General features: G+C 32.3%; 4 non-coding genes and 2 pseudogenes across 4 annotated transcripts; all 6 read right to left on the bottom strand.

Moving 5' to 3' along the window:
- Positions 1 to 797: 797 nt before the first annotated feature.
- LOC141669399 (U1 spliceosomal RNA) lies at positions 798 to 958 on the bottom strand. Its single transcript, XR_012553685.1, has one exon. It is a non-coding gene; the product is annotated as a U1 spliceosomal RNA (small nuclear RNA).
- Positions 959 to 1,359: 401 nt separating this feature from the next.
- LOC141669530 (U5 spliceosomal RNA) lies at positions 1,360 to 1,485 on the bottom strand (annotated as a pseudogene).
- Positions 1,486 to 15,365: 13,880 nt separating this feature from the next.
- LOC141669622 (U6 spliceosomal RNA) lies at positions 15,366 to 15,468 on the bottom strand. Its single transcript, XR_012553890.1, has one exon. It is a non-coding gene; the product is annotated as a U6 spliceosomal RNA (small nuclear RNA).
- Positions 15,469 to 16,982: 1,514 nt separating this feature from the next.
- Positions 16,983 to 17,159, bottom strand: LOC141669926 (U2 spliceosomal RNA; annotated as a pseudogene).
- Positions 17,160 to 18,419: 1,260 nt separating this feature from the next.
- LOC141669023 (U4 spliceosomal RNA) lies at positions 18,420 to 18,565 on the bottom strand. The gene has a single exon (XR_012553325.1). It is a non-coding gene; the product is annotated as a U4 spliceosomal RNA (small nuclear RNA).
- Positions 18,566 to 19,425: 860 nt separating this feature from the next.
- On the bottom strand, positions 19,426 to 19,542 carry LOC141669405 (U5 spliceosomal RNA). Its single transcript, XR_012553691.1, has one exon. It is a non-coding gene; the product is annotated as a U5 spliceosomal RNA (small nuclear RNA).
- Between the last annotated feature and the right edge of the window lie 1,975 nt (positions 19,543 to 21,517).

Below are 21,517 nucleotides of genomic sequence, written 5' to 3'. Positions count from 1 at the left end.
CTGGTGTTGCCAAGAACAAGCATGTTATCCTCCCACACCGACAGGAGAGGAAAGTGATCACTGCTCAGTGGAACCGACATGGGTTACAAGCCCCCGCTACAAGGCCCAGATGTTGTTTGTGCCGACATGGGTGAAGCATTTATGCTTTTCTTGAAACGATGTGGGTCTTCTTGAGTTCTTGCCTTTGAAATAACTTAGAATACATTCACTAATAAGTAGTTCACTGTTATCGTAAATTATTAATACAGTAATTTTAGAAAACGATAGAATTGAAATTGAGGTACACTTGATCTTCACAATCTTCACAAAACGCTAAGATATCCTAAACATGTGATGCGAAGTTAGTTCATATTCAATGTTAATGGATGAGCTCCAAATGCATAGGATATTTAAGTCTGTCCGCATGAATTATGAGGTGTTTGCATATTACGTTTTTTTAATCTCTTTTTCAACGGTAAAAAGTTAAGACGGCAGAGTGCAGAATAATTAACCACATGAACTCCTCTCTTTAAAGGGTGAGATGTTTAGATAAAGAATCTTTTCTACTATCTCTACATGAACTACTTGGAAATTTTCGTCACCACTTGAATGTGCAGACCTGGTTTTGCTCACCTCCATAATTGACGTTACTTTGGTCTGATTTAAAACATGTTTCATCCGTCCCTCCTAGAGGAAGACGGCTAAAAAAATATTGAAGTTAAGAGTTGTGTGGCTTCACATGTGATTAGAGGCAGACAACGGGGACAAACCGTGATAGCAGTAGCATTTGACACAACCCAATCTTTAAAACTATATTGGCGGGGGCTGCGCGAACGCAAGCCACCCCTAACACAAATTATGATGTAGACTCCACCACTTGGGTAAATCTTAGACGAGCAACCCTCCTAAGTGCAATGGAGGTCACTAATCTAGGCCATGAGCCTTCCTGATCGCCGATTGACCCCATCCAGGTAAGTATGTTACAAGGTTGGAAGTATGTCCATACTTATATCCAGGTGGTAGTGTTTGCTTTAGTATGTTATCGATGTGGGAATGTTGTGATCACTACTAAGAAAACAAAAGCTATTAAGGTCTTTACAATAATCCTAGTGAGATCCGCTTCTCCTCTAGTTATGAATATGTCACAAAAAAAATGTATTTACAAATGAGTAATACTCGGTAAAATTCTAAAAAAATGTGTGTTACTCGTAAAATATTTAAAAAAATAATTAATATTAACAAGGGTGACCCATTTGATATTTTACTGTCTACAAACACCTTCAATTCTTTCTTACAATTTCTACAAGCCTGGGGCAAATTTATAATGAACTACTCATTATCTAATGCAATTTTTTATAATTTTGATCTTAAATTGTAGGGAGCCAACGAAAAGAAAGGCCCCTCCAAAAATAGGCGTATGCCACTATAAGTGAGGAGCGCACGGTATTCTTTAGTAAAAGGCAAAAGAATAGTTTGCTTTATTTAGAGGTGTGCTAGACAATGTTTCAAAATATTTTTGACGTGGGTTACCATACGAACACTTGCACTTCGCAGTATATTGTCTTTTGGTGCTATTTAAATATAAAAAGAAATAGTTTAGTAAAAGTCGAAAGAATAGTTTGCTATGTGCTCATCACATGGATGTGCTTAATTAGAAGGAATCAGGTATGTGATGTTGGCGACTTCTCAAGTACCGCGCAACAATAGTCAATAGCTAATTTACTCTGCTATTATAAAGAAATTGGGGCCAGGAAACCTATAACCTCTATTTTATAAAAAGATGAAATGCATTACACTGTAGTTTAGTAACATATTCAGCTTGTTTATTTTTGTGCCGACAGGCTATGGTTGATGTCTCCCCGAGAGGTTGAATGCACATGGAGAAATGATCAGGCATGCTTCGAATTGTGCTTGCTGTTTTGACCATCTTGGTTAAATGTTCTAGTGATTTTAAATGTTGTAATGCAGTCCATTTATGGTTCTCCAATAAACTATTCTATATTTGTCGTATTTAGGTGCAGTTTGAGCTCATTTTCTTTGCTCTAAATCCTGACTTAGCGTTGTGGCTCCTTGGAAGGAATGGGACATATGAGGCAGAGGAGATGCTGTAGAATATGCTTAGAAACGTAATGTGCCCATCTCAGTAAAGAAAAATCCATTTATCGCAGAGACGGGAACCTGTGGCCTCAGTCCTGAGTGCTAGATGTAGTGAAAAAATGAAGCAATTATTCTTCAAATGACTGATAAATGAGCAATATACATTTGTTAAACGGTCATTAATTAATAGCAGTTCTTGAATTATCCAATATGTACACGATAAGTCATGTTAGAACTCTCATACATGAACCATGTTGGGGCCGAGTTAAAAATCTGGTCAACTTTTATTGTTAGAGGAGCCATTCCTTGTATTGGTATGGTGACAAGGGGATTTAAAGATACAATGTACTTGTCAATCTGTTGCAGGACTGTTGTTACTTGGCATATAGTTATTTCAATCTCTTATAATTCTTTTTATCATGTTCAGAAACTTCCGTTGAATGTTTAATATCTTTCTTAGAACGTATACTCATTTATAAGGTAGTCATTTTTGTCAAAAAATCATTGTGAGGATATAAATCATTGTACAGATTCTCCAGCAGGGGTACATATATAGTAACGCCAAGTATGTATATCAAGAAGAATGGGCGTAAAATAAATAGCAATAACCTTAGCTGCCAAATGCTCAGCCTTAACCTACAACATATAAAGAACATGTTAGAGGATATCAGTTTCACATATTGATTTTGACTCCATAATCTGAGATGTTCATACAATTTTTTATGGCTAAAGACACTTCAATTTATTTTGATATTAAATTAAGACTCTATTTGGGATTGTTAAAAATTGATATGTTGTTAGAAAAAGTGTTGCTAAAAAATGTGTTGCTGAAAAAATCAGATGATTGTTTGGTAATTTTTTTTATAAGTATAAATGTTTTGATGCAAAAAATTAAAAATAATAATGTTTTTGGTAAGATTTGATGGTAAAATCAGCATCTGCTTCCCGCAACAGCTAAAAATCAGTTTTTTTAAAAAGTATGGGGGCACTTACTTTCTCTAACACCAGCTTTTAGCCAAAAACACTTTTCAGAAAAACTGTTTTTAAATTTTACCAAACAATATTTTAATTGCTTTTCAGCGAAAAACTGTTGTTGCAGTCTGCAACAACAATACCAAACACACCCTAAATATGTCATCTTTAGAGTATTATTCCAATACAAATTAAATTAAAATATAAATAATAAACCTCTGTAAATCACTGATTTGCATACTAAAAATTATTAAATATAAAAATAAATTATATATTAACAATTTAGTGGCAATAAACACAAAAATAATCACGAAATTACTTAGAAACACTAAATTAGATGATACTGATAAGTAAATGAGCCGTGACACCGTCATAAATATATAAGTGTATTATTTTATAGAGAAAATTACGGAATTCACCCTTAACTTTGGCCAGAATTCAAAGTTGTATATCTATTTTGAACAATTGCAAATTGCATCCCATTACTTTAAAACTCGTTTAATGTTGCACCCCTTTTGTAATTTTCCGTCAAATATGACCGTTAACGTTAGTCAATGGGGTAATTTAGTACTTTCATAATTAAAACATACTTATATCTTTTAGAGAATTGCATTTTGTATCCCTTAGTTTTGGTCCAAAATCAATATTATACACCTATTTTCAGAAATTGCAGCTTGCATCCTTCTCTTTGAAACTCGGTACAAAAAGCACCTCTTTTGCCTAGTTTCCTTTATTGGGCAGGGGAAAAATATGAATTTCAGCTTGAAAAATTAATTAACAAATATTTATATGTTCTAAATTGTGTTAAAAAATGAATTTTACAAATATTTTATATTTTTCAATTTTTGAGTCATAGTTTCAAATTTAGTTTTTATTACATGGTGTTAATTCAAAAAATTTATAATTCACTAAAATTATTTTAAATTACATGTATATTAAATTTTAATATTAAATCAATTGCATCGATTATTTTTAAATAATGTGACATTATTATTTTTTTTAGTGTAGGGGAAGAATTCTTTATTATGCCCGCAAGGGTTGGCTCAGCTGGTTAAAGAGAGGAAAACTATCCTCTTGGTCACAGGTTCGAATCCCACGGGAGGAGAATTTATGATAATGCCTCTTGAGTCAGAGCCTATCGCTTAAATGCGGTTTACCTTGGTTCACGTGGTTTGCAGGCTATTGCGTAAATCCGTAGGGTTTACCCAGTGCGCACCCGAAGGGTAGCGGCTGCGGGTTACCTACGATAAAAAAAAAAAAGAATTCATTATTATAAATATTTTTAGCTTTTTCGAATTATGACTACAAAATTTATTTAAAATTTATATTAAAATTCATATTTTACCCTCGTTATTTTAGTTGTAACTGACAAAGTGGTGCATTTTGCATACGAACTGAAAGTTAGGGGTTGCAAGATGCAATTACCATTCAAATACTAATATACCAACTTTACCATTCAAACACTTAACGTTAACAATCATATTTGATGAAAAATTACAAAAGGGGTGCAACTTGTAACGGGTTTGAAAGAAATGGGATGCAATCTGCAATTGCTCAAAACAGGTATACAACTTTGAATTTTGGTCAAAATTAAGGGGTGCATTTTGCAATTCTCTCTATTTTACAATCACTAATTATAACTATATCAATTAATAAGTGATCATTGATTTATAATTTTATTCTAATATTAGCTTCTATTTGATGGCTAGCCTATATATTTGTAGAACTTGTATTGTTCGATTTGTTAAATATATTATGTTGCCCAAATATGGATCTACTTCCTTGATTTTCCATTTTTGGTATTTATATTCAAGTTCCGTCAAAAACTCACTTTTAATTTATTTTTTGTTTGAAAAAAGATTAGGATCTTCGACACAAATTTTAAGGCTCTAATCTACTATTATTACATAAATTATTGTAAAACCTTTTTCTTCTGGAAAAATATTAAATGTTTAATTTTTATTTTAAAAAAAAATCAAAATAAGTTATAGAATTATATTAGATAAGAGCATTAATATGTATGTCGGGCTCTCTATTTCAAATATTAACAATCTATTGGGATGGAGGGAGTAGTTTACTAAGCCGCGCTTCATAATTTTTTTTTTTGCATTTCTTATCTAATTTTTGTCATTATGAAATTATGAATAATAAATAAATATAATAAGTCAGAAAGTTTAAAAAATTGTTCTCTCGTTAAACATTTCGCTCTCTCATTATTCACAAATATAATATCATAAAATTATATTATTTATTATTCAATAATCAATGTAATATTTTTTATAAGTTAGAAAAAAATATTGTATAACAGAAAACTGAGAGGATATGTAAATATATTAATATCAATTCTCTCATGTCCCCTCCCGCCATTACATTGGTCTATCTGTGTGTTAGGTATGAAATGCACATATAGGGGGGTGAATGTGTATTTCTTGATTTTTTTAAAATTTTAGAAATTACTTTCAAGAAATCCTAGACTGTTTTGTTGCATTGGTACTAAGGACCCATGACATGTTTTATAGATCAACATGCACAGTTTACAGAAATTGCACTAAAAAGACTAACATATTTTCTAAAGTATTTTTGTCTAATTCTATTTTAAGTGCTGCAAATTTGCATACAAATTTCAAGGCATGTGACCCTCCTTTGTCCAGTTCATCTTGACCCTTGATCTTGCACTCTTCAAGCTGCATTTGTAGACTTTCCATGTTTGTTGACTGATAATCTTGAATCTTCAGGATAGATTCATTCTGTAATTGAAGTTGTTATCGAGATCTTCAAAGTGTATAGAGATATTTGTATCGAGATGTAGAATTCCTTGTCGATATCTCCACTTCTCTACATGTGTAGATGATTTGTCGGCATCTCTACTTCTCTACACGTGTTTGGACTTGTCGGTATCTCCAATTCTCTACATGTATTTTGGCTTGTCGATGTCTCCACTTCTCTACATGTGTTTTGACTTGTCGATATCTCCACTTCTCTACATGCCAAATTGACTTGTCGACATCTCCATTTCTCTACAGGTCAAATTGACTTCTCTACAAGTAAATAGATTTCTCTACAAGTAAAGAGACTTCTCTACAATCCAAATTGACTTCCCGATATATTTCTTCACGTTTCTTGATCTGTGACTTCTTGACATTTGACTTAAAATATTTTTCAATCTACAACTTTATTTTTCACCAAACAGTTTATCTTCATTATGAGGCATAATCAGGCTTGATCTTCTTCCGAAGATTTATTCCTAACTTGTTGGTTGTTTACTACAAAAATACTCTAGTTTAGTTTATTCAAACATTTTTACAGACTCAAGAAATACCATAACAGATTACATAAAATTACAATTCAATTGAATCTTAGGATTGTCGAAGTGACCTGGTCTTGTTTTGTTAAGGCACGTTTTGCACAATAAATGTGATTCTTCTATATGTTGACTAACCACTCCACTCCAGAATCTTCATGTTATTGATTATATAAACCAAATAGGAAAACAAATGCATTCAATATTTTATGAATGAATATTAAATAATACTTCTATCAGAAAAAATATTAAATAAGACAATCTTTAATATGGTGAAAGCTGCTTATCCCGTTCACTAAATTTTATTATAACGAATCAACACTGATTTTTGACAAATACTTAAATTACTATTTTGCTATCTTTAACATTTTTAGTACTCTAACATTTCTAATAAAATGTATTGGTCGTTGTTTGTGTTATTTGGTTTTGTATATTTGAAATGCACATATATGCTTTTACTTAGCTTCTTGACTTTCTACATTAAAAGGTTCCTCGAACACCGTAGATTCTCTTTTGATGAATGCATCGAGGATTATTTGACTTTAACCGGCCTAATTTCAAATAAGTATCTGACTAATAAGGTCTTGGGAAGTGTGGGTATACTTTGGTAGGTGAAAGAGATAATGTCTTAAGGGCTGGAAAGGAGATTAGAGATGTTATGGGAGGCGGAGGAGAGCACGGGAGGGTATTGATGCATGGAGGATATGATGGAAGTGTTATGGTGCCTAGAGGACATAATGAAAGTGTTATTGTTCCTGGAGAAGAGGTGTTAAATATGGGAGGGCACCTTGAGAGGTGTGTTCAGAGAAAGGGAGATCTAGGCAGTTTTTTGGCAATCAGAGATAACGTAACCGGAAAGTAACATGATGCATGTGATTTGAAAGCTACCATAGATGAATATTTTGAAACAGAAATATTTCCAACTTTTAAGGAGTAAAGCATACATCCCTATCTCAAAGAAGTATACCTACTCAAAACTAGATGGCTCGGACTCTATTGATCATTCTATGCCTCTGAAATTCCTTCTGAAAAATTTCTCATAAGTAATTTCTAAATAGTAGTAGACTGTCAGTTGCAATATAGATCACAGTTTCTAGCTAGTATATGAGTTCGCGAATAAGAGTCATCAAATGATAGTTGAATGCAAGTACAGTTGCAAGACATTGTTTTAGGTCATTCTGGATATATCTCCCATGTCTTACAAGTGATAAAACATAATATTGTATAACAGAAAACTGGGAGGATATGTAAATATATTAGTACCAATTCTCTCATGTCCTCTTCTACCATTATGTTGGTCTCTATGTTTTGACTAACCACTACACCCCGGAACCTTGCATGCTATTAATTATATAAACCAAATAGGAAAACAAATACACAAATGTATTCTCAATGAATATTAAATAAGAATTATGTCATAAAAATATTAAATAAGACAATCTTTACTAGGGTGAAAGCTACTTATCCCTTTCATTAAATATTACTTCAATATTGATTTTTGAAAAATACTTAAAATATTACGTTGGCATCTCTAACATTTTTAATACTCTAGCATTTTTAATAAACTATATAGTTCATTATTTGTGTTATTTGGTTATGTATATTTTAAATGTATATATATATATATATATATACATTTACCTAACTTCTTTACTTTCTGGATTAAAAGGTTTCTCGGACACTGTAGATTCTCTTTTGATGACTGCATTAAGGATATGTGACTTTAACCGGTATAATTACAAAGAAGTGTATGACTAATAAGGTTTTGGGTATTGTAGGGGATACTTTGGTAGGTGAAGGAGAAATTATCTAAAGGGCCGAAGAGGAGATTGGAGATGTTACGGTAGGTGAAGGAGAGCATGGCAGGGTATTGGTGCATGGTGGACATAATAGAAGTGTTATGGTGTCCAGGGGACATAATGAAAGTGTTATTGTGCATCGAGAAGAGGTGTTAAAAAACGGAGGGCACCTTAAGAGGTGTGTTCAGAGAAAAGGGAGATCTAAGCAATTTTTTGGCAAGCAAAGATTTCGTAATCGGAAAGTATCATGATGCATGTGATTTGAGAGCTGCTATAGATGAATATTTTGATGCAAAAACCTTTCCAACTTTTGAGGAGGCAAAGCATACATCCCCGTCTCAAAAAAGTATGTATGCTCAAAACTAAAGATGGATCGGAATGTATGGATTATCCCATGGCCTCTGAAATTCCTCTTGAAAAAATTCTCATGCGCAATTTCTAAATAGTAGTAGACCGTCAGTTGAAATATACATCACCATTTCTAGCTAGTACATAAGTTCCAGAATAAGAGCCATCAAATGATAATTTAGAGTTTCAAGTAGAGTTGCAAGATATTGTTTTAAGGTCATTCTGGCTATGTAACCTACATCTTACAAGTTAGAAAACATAATATTGTATAACATAAAACTGAGAGGATATGTAAATATATTAGTAACAATTCTCTCATGTCCTCTTTTACCATTGTATTAGTCTCGATGTGCTTCTTCTATATTATGGCTAACCACTCCACTACGAAAACTTGCATGTTATTAATTATATAAATCAAATAGGAAAACAAATGCATCCAATATTTTTGAATGAATATTAAATAAGACTTTTGTCTGAAAAATATTAAATAATAAAATCTTTACTATGGTGAAAGCTGTTTATCCCTTTCATTAAATTTTATTATAACAAATCATCACCATTTTTTGACAAATACTTAAAACACTACTTGGGTATCTCTAGCATTTTTAATAAAATACATAGGTCATTGTTTGTGTTATATGGTTATGAATATTTAAATGCATATATATCCATTTACATAGCTTTTTGACTTTCTGAATTAAAAGATTCCTCAAACACTGTATATTCTCTTTTAATGACTACATCGGGGATTATGTGACTTTAATCGGCCTAATTGCAAAGAAGTATATGACTAGTAAGGTCTTGGGAAGTGTGTGAATATTTTGGTAGACGAAGGAGATATTATCTTAAAGGTCGGAGAGGAGATTGCTGATATTGTGGTATGTGGAGGATAGCACATGAGGGTATTGGTGCCTGGAGGACAGAATGGAAGTGTTATGGTGCATGGAGGACATAATGAAAATGTCATTGTGTCTGGAGAAGAGATGTTAAATATAGGAAGGCACCTCATAAAAAGAGAGATCAAGACAGTTTTTTGGCAAGCAAAAATTTCGTAATCGGAAAGTACCATGACACATCTGATTTGAAAGCTGCTACAGATGAATGTTTTGAAGCAGAAACCTTTCCAACTTTTGAGGAGTAAGGCATACATCCCTGTCTCAAAAAAGTATGCCTACTCAAAACTAAAGATGGCTCGAAGTGTATGGATTGTCTTATGGCCTCTGAAATTCCTCTTGAAAAATTTCTTATGCGTAATTTCTAAATAACAGTAGACTGTTAGTTGCAATATATATCACAATTTCTAAAGTTATAGAATAAGAGCCATGAAATGATAGTTGAATGCAAGTAAAGTTGCAAGATATTATTTTTAGGCTAAGAAACATGGACATTTGGGTAGCATGCCGAGTCCCCGTGTTGAATTTTCGCATATATGTATCCCCGTATCGGACACGCGGATTTTTTCACAATATTAATCTAAATTTTATCTTAATTAATTATAGTCAATTCCCTGATGTCCTCTTTTACCATTATATTAGTCTCCATGTGTGCTATTATATTAGTCTCTATGTGTGCTAACTAACCACTCTACTCCGGAACCTTACATGTTATTAATTATATAAATCAACTAGGAAAACAAATGCATCCAATCTTTTCTGAATGAATATTAAATAAGACTTTTGTCAGAAAAATATTAAATAAAACAATTTTTACTAGGGTGACAATTGCTTATCCCTTTCATTAAATTTTATTATAACGAATAATTTATGACAAATACTTAAAAATATCACTTTGATATTTCTAACATTTTTAATAAAATATACAGGCCATTGTTTGTTTGTGTTATTTGGTTGTGTATATTTAAAATGCACATATATGCATTTACCCATGCACAATTCGCAAATATGCATATTTGGTTATTTTTATTGTTATTTGATTTTTTTATTATAATTCTATTTTCCCGTAAATAAGTCCAAATACTCTTATCTAATGCATTAAAACATGAGAATAAAGTTAAATTTTTAAGAGAATGATAAATATAAGAATAATTTTGAAAAATTATCGGTAAATTAATTTGTATTTGAGATTTTTTTTTAAATGAACACATATAATGACAGTATCAAAATTTTCTTATCTAATGACGGGGGAGGGATTATCGAAATTTTCTTTTTTCAGGAAGGAGGGGTATCAATTAGTTGTATCAAGTAACATCCCCATTGGCTTCATTTCTTCACTGGGCTTGGACCATGTCCGGTCTCTAGAATTTCTCTTAGAAACAAATACCAGAGAAAGAAACTTCGGCTTCTTCTTCCATAACCTGAGCTCGGAGAAGGAAGAGATTAGGGGGCCCTATGGAGAATGTGGTCAGAAAAGTTTTAATTGGGCTTTTATTTTTAATTTTTCGAGTAGGAAATGTGTAGGGGTGTATACAACCCGATCAAACCGATTTTTTCCAACCCGATACATATTTGGGTTGAAAGAATGTCAACCTGATTTAATTAGGTTGGATATGAGTTTCGATATTTTTAAACCGATACAATCCAATTCGATTAAAAATAGACTTATACGTTAATCTGTTGATTTTATAATTGTGAATATGTTCTGGCCTAATAGATAAACTCATTTATTTGTAGCTTATAACATCAGTCCTCAATGTTTAAATAATATACTGCCGTTTTCTTTTATTGAGTTTAATGTTTAATATTATCACTCTATTTTGGATATTTAAGGCATATCTGACATGAATGATTGTAATATTCTGTTGAACTATTTTCAATTATTTTAGACTTTGAGACTTACTACTTTATTCTATAATTATTAATATTAGTTTTGAATATTTACTAAACAAATCAAATTGATCCAATCCGATCCAAAATGAAGTATTATACATTGGTTTAGATTACAAATTTCAACGATTTGATTTGAATTAAAATTCTGAAAACTCGAATTAATTAGGTCAAGTTACTAAATTCTCTCGGCCCGTCTAACCCGATCCATATATATCCGAGGAACGAGGAATATGCATTGAAAATGAAACACGAGCATATTAAAAGCATGTTTGATGTCGAGTAGGCCTGTCAATGGATCGGGTTTGGATCTGCTCGACCTAAATCCATATCCATTTATTTGTTCGGATTCAGATTCAGATCGGCTCCGGATTTTTTATAGGCCGATCCATATCCGTATCCGTTCGGATCATGAATTTTGGATCGGATATCCGCTCCATTTATGTATATTTATTTTTTAACTTAACTTATTACAAAATTTATTTAAAATTTACAATTCCGAAAAATATTAAAATACAAGTAAAATACAATGAAATTCAAAAATAAATTATAAACTAAATTTCGCTTTTTGAAATAAAACATACCGAGTTGTACAATATTTTAATGCTAACTATGAAAAAATTGATGTTGCGAAATGGAAGTGTTATATGAATCGAGACTTTGGGTTATGCGGCTCTAAAAGGTAAAATAACTAGGGTTATAGAAATGAGGTTATAGAAATGGACTGTACGCTTGAGACCGAACCGAACGAAATATAGATAATGAAACTTGACTCGAGGATAATACGTTTAAAATTAGAATTACTAAAAAATATTTTTTTATATATATATATAACCGGATCGGGTTACGAACGGATCAGATCGGCCTAAATCCATATCCGCTCCATTTATAATGGGATATTTCTTATCGGATCGGATCCTGGATCAGATTTTTAATAGGTCGATTCATATCTGCTAAAATTATCTTGGATCGGATCAGATCGAATTTTCGCTCCATTTACGGCCTAATGCCGAGTGTGTACACGTACACCTACTTCCCAGTCCCCCCTCTCACCCTGTCACACATAAGGCCGTGTTTGTTTGTACAAAAATATTATAACAGTACTTGCTCTATTATTGATTTGAGGGTTTTTTGGGATGCTCAAAACTCCAACAAAAACAACCAAATGAGAAGATGAAAGAGGAGCGAGTGTCGGTCTATTCGATCGATGAAACTTCTGGCGTGACTTCCCGGTTAGTTACATTTTTTCTCCTATCAGTTTTCTTTTATTTTTTTTATAGTTACGACACTCGCGCATCCCGAGATTCGAACTCTTGACCTCCCTCGGGGAAGCCACTGCACCAACACAAACACGCTATTAGTTTTGTTATACATGTTAACATAGTTAAGTTGTTTAGATTATGTGTTTAGATTATGTTTTTCTTTTCCATGCAAATATTTGTAGGCAGTAGGAATATATGTTATAGGTCTATATCTCATATGCTGTTTCACTATCTAAATGATGGTTAGGTTATAAGATATTGATGCTTTTTGGTACATGAAGTTTTTTGTTTTAACTTTTTAATTATTTAGTAATATTAATATAGATGTGAGATATGTGGATCGGTGATTCTAGATTTTTTTGTAGCAAGGTAAATATATGTGCAGGATGTACTGATTGCTCGCTTGAGAACTTATTCGCTGTTAGCTTTCTTTGTGACAAGCCGTAATTCAATCTAATGCATATACTGTCATTGTAGAAAAGGATCCCGACAGAGCCTTAAGTGCCTCTAATCTGCCGGTACTTCTTCCTTGTGCAAGTACCTGTCATATTGCAGCCTATAATCTGTTAAGCAAAACTCTGCTTTACATAATATGATTTGAATAAAAATGATTTATATTGTATATCTGATTCAATTCAGCAGCAAGGAAGCAATTTATTACGTGTAGAAAAGTTAAAGAACACTATTCACGATGAAAAACATAAGTGGAAATGAATCTGGCAAGGGCACAAAGTTAGTTAAATTGCAAAAGTTGCATTGGTGTAAAATGACACTTCTTTGAATACTATTTATTCTCCATCATTGAGTCTTAGGCAGGTTTAAAACGGAAATAGGGATCGTGTTGGTTCCGGCATTTAGGAAAGATCACCTCTTCATTAAGTCGTTCCATGTGTCGATGCGAAAGAGGTATCCATTTCACAAGTATACGAAGTATGAAAATTCTTATATTTGTACAAGTCAACTAATTTATGTTGCTTTTTCTTGTTTACAATATACTGTTAATTGCTACAAATTTATCTTTTCTTGTTTACATGATCATGTTGATTGCTACAGATTTATCTCATTATTGGCTGGTTCAGACATTCGGGGTTGTTTCGTACGTCCCTTCAAATCAGAGGGCATGATGATGAAGTATGCAATGATAATATGTTATTATGCAATTATGCCCCTTGCCTTGATAGTTATTTTCTCACTGTTGAACTAGTATATTCAGACACGTGAGTTGGGATTTAGTTATCCCTTAAGTGGGTGGATTGCATAAATTTTAGACAGAATTCTAGACTTAGTAACTATTTGAATATGTTGAAATAATTACTACACAGATGAACCAGTTTGTTAATACACTTCAGAGTTTGGTAATCCCTTTTAGTCGTTGGATTGCATAAATTTTGTAGCTTGAATTGCTAGGAGATCCATACAGAAACCCCATCCGAAGATAGGATATTGATATTCCACTGTAAGTGACAAGCACACTTTATTCTTTAGTAAAAAGCCTAAAATTAAAGGTGAAAGAATAGTTTGCTCTGTGCTCATCGCACGGTCACGTTGATCAGTTCAATTAGTAGAAATCCGGACAGCTCTTTGATATGTGATTTTGAGTCTTTGACAATGTTGTTTACCTTGTTCTTGTAATGTGGAATTTATTTCAAAGTCCCAAAAAATTGAATAAGCATACGGAACTTGGTAATTCTAGGAGGGGCTTGTGGGCTAAATAGTTGTTAATTTGTTTAGCAATATTAATATAAAGATAGACGTGAGATATGTGGATTGGTGATTCTAGAGTTTTTTGTAGCAAGGTAAATTATGTGCAGGATGTACTGATTGCTCGCTTGAGAACTTATTCGCTGCTACCTTTCTTTGTGTAATCTGTTAGCTTGTGACAAGCCGTAATTCAATCTAATGCGTATACTGTCATTGTAGAAAAGGATCCTGACAGAGCCTTAAGTGCCTCTAATCTGCCGGTACTTTTTCCTTGTGCAAGAAGATGAAATGAGGAGTTAGTGTCCATCATATGCAACATTGTGTCGTCACTTTCCGGTTAGTAAACTCTATTATCCGATATGTTTTCTCACATATTTCAGCTGTTTAGAGTATGTTTTTAGTTCTATGTTTCATATTTCACTATTTAAATGGTGATTAATTAGGTTATAAGATAGATTGTTTACTTTTTTGGTACATAAAGAACATGGTTTTATATAGGAGTATGATTTTTTTTTTAAATGTTATGGAGAAATGAACCTTTAGCCATTCATGTAGACTTAACAACTATGTGAATATATTGAAACAATAACTAAACTGAGAAGAGTAGGCCATTGCTTAGGACTAGTTGAAATTAGTTGTTACTTTAATTATACATATAATCTCTAAACTGTATTAGACTCCTAATGTAACTAAACTGTATTAGACTCCTAATGTAACTAGAAAAAGGTATTAAATTAAGATTGATTTGTATTCTAATTGTATTTATTAGTTTTTATTAAAGAAATTAAAATTAGTGCATCTAATGGCGCCATTCAATCAGTAAGAAAATCTCAAATTATGTTTTTTCCCAGTTAGTTGTATCTTAGCTATTTTTTTTACAATTTAACAATATTTTATTAGTTTTTATTAAAGAAATTAAAATTAGTGCATCTAATGGCGCCATTCAATCAGTAAGAAAATCTCAAATTATGTTTTTTCCCAGTTGTATCTTAGCTATTTTTTTACAATTTAACAAATATTTCATGTATGTATTGTGATTGTTAATTTTTTCTATTTATATGTAATATTTTTAAAAAATATATACAAACTCCAACCATTTCCTGTATTTTTGTTTTGGCAAAAAATAAATTTGGACCATTTCTCGATTTGTGCGTGTCATCCTTGCGCAGGGGCCATGCTAATCTTCTCTGTATCGTTCCAATTTTATCGGATGTCCCCGAAGGGACAAGATATGTAAGGCTTTTAAGAGAGCAAGTGTATGCCAACATGCAATGCTTTTAATCTAATGATCAGGTGTTATGGATAACAAAGATGAGCGGGCGTTGCTTTCCTTTGAGATTGTTGTGGCTTAAAATTTAGCGGATTGTTCTTTAAATTCTAAGCTAGTTAGTGGTTAGATCGTAGCCTATCTATCTGAATTGGACCCCTGGATATTTTTATTTGATCAGGCCTATTTATTTAACAGAAGATATTCTAATTGGGACATGATTGTATATTAAGAAAAGCTGGTTGCATCCCAAATTAGAAGTGAATGTCCAACATTTGCTTATAGCATGCAAAGTACTTAATCCCCACGAAATAGTATTTCGTATATTATTTTACTTTTTAGTTTGTGCTTGATGAAGTGGTGACTTTCAACCGTAAGACTTGTGTTTATGTTGAATAGTGTATGTCATGTTCCTTGATTATAGATTAGTTGGCTAGAAAATCTGTAATTAGAGAATGGAGGCTGTTTATCCCCTAGGCACCAAAGGCTGTATATTCCACTTGGTCATAATTATTAGTCGTCGTCAAATTTTATATATTTTTTTAACTATAATTTATCCAAGTTGTGAGTAACCTGCATTTTGGAAATCTATTTTAAGTGGATTGTAATGGTTTAACATGTGGTGAGCACACACCATGGTATTGTCATAGGGAACTTTAGACCACAATATCTATTTTGTCTCAACCACAAAATGTTATTTACTATGAAGAGAACTTTAGACTTTTTGCATAGTCAGCATAAAGCGTAACATGTTTGAATGCAACAATATGTACTATTGTCTCCAATATCGAAATCTTGAGAACCTGCCTTTACATTATTAGTTTAGTTTAATTTAGTAAAAGCTGATTAAAACATTGAAAGGTTGAGATTTGAAACAAGTTGTGTCATCTGCCATCCTCCCAACTACGGGGTCAAAACTGAATTTTCAGAGCCACAACTTCACGAATGAATAACGGAGACTCTTCCAATGTGAAAAGATGGTTGTGTAAACGAGTAACAGGTTGCCTGCTTATATTCTTTTTCTCGTTTGCTGTTGTGGTGAAACATTTCTTTATGTTGTGCTCATCATTTAATACATTTCCTTCATTAAATTGTACCATTCATATGGATCCATGACGGGTTCTTGATGTAAAGAAAGCATTTATTAGGCTACTACAATTGATTCAGGAGCGATATAGTTATCAAGATCATTTTTTCCTCAGGAGTGTTGACAAGCAGACAGAAGTCCAATTTCAGCATCAAATGGTCACTCTATTGTTCTGCCTGAAGTTAGTCACTCTATGGTCACTCCAAGCTGAAAATAAGGTATCCCATAATCATTAAATTTTTGGTATCATGCAACTTTGCTCTGTCAGTTGGTTGAGAAGAACCTTGATCAAACTGGTATAATTGTTACACTCTTGCTAAAAGGTACTTTCGAAAAGATGAATATATAAAGCTAAGCGTCATGAATATACTTAAACTATGTTTTGGGTGGGGTGAGCCAGTGCAACACTTGGGCGACTCGTGAAGACCCCAATAGCAAGCTATTGTGATGAGCCCCTTAAAAAATTAATTTAACATCATGTGACCAATGGCCCACATATCAGATATTAAACTGATAAGAACAGATACTACACTTGATCTTAGCCAAAAGGCCGAGAAAGGTATGCCTAACACTTAAATCTGAAATTCTATGTAGACTTCGATTAGGGAGAAAATAACTTTGTTGCAAAACATAGAGTCTGCCTATTGAACTAAAACGTTACAATCTGCTGGTTAATTGATTTGTTTTCAGTCCAAAATACAGATTCACCAACTATTAATTGCATACTCAAACTAAAATTTTATTCCACAATCTGGTGTTCTGACTTTGTTGATTACCTAGATGAACATTGTTATAATGTCACGCTGCTAAATTTTTTATTAAATTGCTTTTAAAAAACCTTCATGGCAGGTTACATCATGTATAATCTAAATAGACAGCCCTAGCATGAAGACTTGTCTTTCATCCGCTTCAGCTTGTACTAAGACATAAGGTATTCCCTTCTTTTTTACAATTTCCCATTCAGATTTGATACATTCTGGACTAATATATCATGTAGAAATTTAGTCTAGAGCAGAAAACTTGATAAATTATAGGTGCTGGCGGAGACATCTAAGCTTTCATGAGTTTGGTTTTATGGTCAAACTATTCTTCTAAATGCGATTCACTGATTCAAGTCCTTGTTTGTTCGACCAGATTTTAATGTACAATGAAAAATTTTAGACCGGAGTTATAGGGATTCATCCCTGTATTAAAGGGATTCCTTCAAAAAATCCCCGACACCGAATATAGATTGGTCGGTTCTGATGGTATCCAGTATGTGTACCATACTACCATCTCCAACAAGTTGATGCTCTTGGACAACAAACACTGTACATGCATGATTCATAGCTGCTTGCCTTTGACTTGCAGGAAAGTGTGCAATCCCGAGCCTGATCTATACAAAGAAATACAAAAAATTTATTTGGCATCAAAAACTCAATGGCCAGAAAATGAGGTGATTGGGCCTTTTGTTCACATAATCCTGTTAATTGCTACAAATTTATAAGTGTTAGTGGAATTGGACAGTTGTTTGTGTTTGATGCCTGGGCATTGACCTCATTCTTTAAAAAAATTCTAGCTTCTGGAATTGAGAGGTGGCAAGTTGAGATGGTAATCAGGAGGGTCAGTGTCATGTTTCCGTAAACAAGGTACGAAGATTAGTTCTTGAGTTCATAATGATGTATACTTTTTCAATTCAATATAAGAAAAAATTTTGATTGCTGCTTTAAACTGTTACTAGTATTTAGCGACCGTGATGTAAAATGTCAGGATACTTGGTGAGGTTGGTTTGGGTGACTCATGCCAAGAAAAATATTAAACTTAGAATTGTAGGGTTTTACCCTGGTTTAGAGGGAACCCTTCCAAAAATTCTCGATGGCACAAGGCAAAGCCAAGGCCAAGGAGGGGGTTTGGAAATAGTTTTCAACCAGCAATTGACGCGCCTCGGTTAGTACCTCACTAGCTGCGTCATTGCCCCAAGCGCAAAGATACCCTAATAATGGTCCTTGTTTGTATTTTAAACAGCTTCCTCCTAATTTTATTGAGAAACCAAGCGATGTGGTATTGTGTTCGAGTGTATGACTACTAAAAGAAAGTTCTAGACTGTTTTAACATTTCCCAAGCTTTGGTCATTTCATTTTTTTAATTTTAATCTTGTTCTTAAAATAAGAAGTTGTTTTCTCCTTCAAATCCGAGAGTTTACAATGTTTTACATATTGATTATACAAAATAAGGAAATGACTCAAATTTCAACAACCAATATTTTTTGCAAAACTAGAGGTAGAAAGATCGAGTTGAACACCGAAGTAGATTTTAAGTAAATGTTTAAAATTAATTTTAAATATTTTTGAACTTGTAGTGGCAAAATCAGGTTACGATAATGTGACACCCTTCAAAATTAGGTATACTATTATAAGCGAGGAGCACTTAACGTGCATTTAGTAGGAATTAAACTTATGAATTTGCCAATTGAATTTGCGAAGTTCTAATGCATGGCCTTTTCATTTTGCAACACCTTTGGAATGCCAATTTTGGTATACTTATGCTATACATTACACGTCCCTTAAAGTGTAATAGTAATTATGAAAAATAAATGTATTCAAACTAAAAAAGTTACATGTGCTCGAGAACTAAAAATATTTTTTTATTAAGTCTACATTTTTTCTGAATGTTACCATAACCATGTGAAATTTGGTGGATTCTAGTATTTTATGCATTATATTTAGATCTTAAAATTTTAATTATTAATTATTTTAAATTTGAAGTTATTTAATTGTACAGGCTACAAGGAAAATCTAAAATCCACTACTCATTAGGAAAATTTTATATTAATGAACTTAAATTATAGGGAGCCAATCAAAAGGAAGACCCCTCCAAAAATAGGCCTATACCACTATGAGTGACGAGCACACGGTATTCTTTAGTAAAAGGAGAAAGATTAGTTCACTTTGCGCACATCACATGGCAGCGTGATTTAAAAGCTTTCTCGGTGCTAGTTTTTATAGGGGTGTTAGACGATGTCTCCGAAATATTTTTGATGTGGGTTATATGCTGATCGGAGTAGATCAAGTGCTCACTTGCACTTCGCAATATATTGTCTTTTGGTGCTCTTTAGATATAAGAAGAAATAGTTTAGAGTCCACATAACCTTTATTGACGTTTTAAAGCTAGAAGCCAAACGAGGAGACCGTCAAAATATGTAAAATATGTAAAATGGAGTGGTCTAAAATTCAAAGCTGGTCTTCAATAGGTAAAAGACTTTACTCCACCAAGTAAACCAGGGGACAGGGGAAGAACACAGCAAATTTCCTTATTGCATTATTTTATGCTAAATATCTTTAGCTTTTGCGATATGAACTCCAACTTAATTTATAGAAGTCACGGAATATAACTTGATGGACTTAGTGCAAGGTAAACTTTCAGAAAACATTAACTAAACGAATCAAGACACATGAACTTTCTTATCAATTGACAAAAAAGGAGAAGCACGTCAATTGTAGAACGAGTTTCTTAAAACACTTCAAAGTTAAAATTTAGGTATACCCTTTTTATCGTTTGATTGCATAAATCTTACGACTTGAATTGTTAGGTGTTCCATACATAAACCCCACTCCAAAAATAGGAGTATGGTATACTTTAGTAAAAGACGAAAGAATAGTTAAGATCCTCCTGTGCTTACCTAAAGATAAGGGATTCCCTATCTTACTTTTACTAGCTTAAATTCCGTGCGATACACGGGTTTATTAATATTTAAATAATTTTAAAATTTTATTTATTCAGTCATATAATAACTTTAATATATTTATGTAAAAATATAATAATTATAGATTTATAATAAAAGAATTAGGCAGAAACTGTGGTTGTAGTTTAGTAGAATAAGTTTTGGTCGTACTTTAACGGGCTAATGAGACTATATCTAATAGTTTAGTAATTTAGCAGTTTACCATGTATATAATTATTTATTTTTTATTTTTAATAACTTAAATATAATTAAAAAAAATAGGTAGAAACTGTGATCGTAGTTTAGCAGGATAAGTTTAGGTCGTAGTTTAGAGTAATAAAGAGACTATATCTAGTAATTTAGTAGTTTAACATGTATATAATAGTATTATTATTTAATTGTATTTTTAATAATTAAAATAGGGGGATAACCGTTGAACCAAAAATATACCCCATTCCGGTTATTATATTATAGTAAATATAGTATAGATTAATTGAATATTCATTTCCCTCTTATTTCACACTTTTTTCTCACTCCTATTGTTCTCTCTTCTTTAAAAAATATGAATAAAATTTAGTATTATAATAATAGCAAGGAACTAAAATTAGGACCGTTGTTGGAGTTATGCTACCTTATACTACCTCCGTCCCGGTAGGTTCTATACGTTTACTATTTGCACGTATTTTGAGGCTTCTATAAAGTACAGTTTCATAATGTTTTTTTAAATTATATTTTTTTTGAATAAAAGTTTAAATATAAAACTTTTATTTAGAAAAAAAATTTTAAAAAAATATTTTGGAGCTATGCTTTAAAATAGCATTGAAAAGCGTGTCAAGAAGTAATGTATAGAATTTAATGGGACAGAGGGAATAATATCTTAAATAACTAGAATTCTATTAATTTATATTATTTTAAAAAAATACACAACGATACTATTGGAATTGCTCATCTCCTTTCTTGATCTCTTTCCTTTTTCCCAATGTATTTTTCCTAATGTATTTTGTAGGATTAGAGAAATGATTAAAATACCTAATTTTCGAGGTTCAACTGCCCAAAATATTGTGCATTCCAAAAATTTACCTACTGGAAGTTAATTTGTATAACATCTAAAAGCAAGTATGGAAAAATAAACCAGTACAAGTCCTATCTGCATTCTGTTTTTTAAAGTTACAGAGGAAAAAAAATTAATTTCTCTGTGTAAGAAAATAAATGCACTCGGTT

The sequence above is a fragment of the Apium graveolens genome, chromosome 6 (genome assembly GCF_009905375.1).
Source record: "Apium graveolens cultivar Ventura chromosome 6, ASM990537v1, whole genome shotgun sequence".
NCBI lineage: Eukaryota > Viridiplantae > Streptophyta > Magnoliopsida > Apiales > Apiaceae > Apium > Apium graveolens.
The sequence above is the reverse complement of the archived record's forward strand: the minus strand, read 5'-3'. Positions and strand labels throughout refer to the sequence as shown.